Source organism: Crocuta crocuta, unplaced genomic scaffold (assembly GCF_008692635.1).
Source record: "Crocuta crocuta isolate KB4526 unplaced genomic scaffold, BGI_CrCroc_1.0 scaffold598, whole genome shotgun sequence".
Taxonomy (NCBI): Eukaryota; Metazoa; Chordata; class Mammalia; order Carnivora; family Hyaenidae; genus Crocuta; species Crocuta crocuta.
Genome location: NW_027532848.1, coordinates 1346543 through 1346878, shown reverse-complemented (window position 1 = coordinate 1346878; position 336 = coordinate 1346543).

The window sequence follows — 336 nt, the reverse complement described above, 5'->3', positions numbered from 1 at the left end:
TGTGAAAATGCAGTAAAACTGAAGTTTAAAAAAATAATTAGTAAATGTTACAGTGTTGGTGTTAAAACACAATCTGTTGTGATACTCAAGGATGAACCTGGTACCTGAAAACAATGACAGAACATGCCACGTGATGTTTACCCTTCAGTTTCAGTATGACTTACAGCTTAATACTTGGTGGTTATACACAACACGAGATAATGTCCAAATTATGCTTAAAATGTAGCAATAAAGCTCTCAGTTTTTATTCAAATACTTTGACAGACTCACTCCAGAACTAAAGTCTAAAAGATAAAACAAAAAGATTAAAATAAAATGATGCACTCTATTTAACTC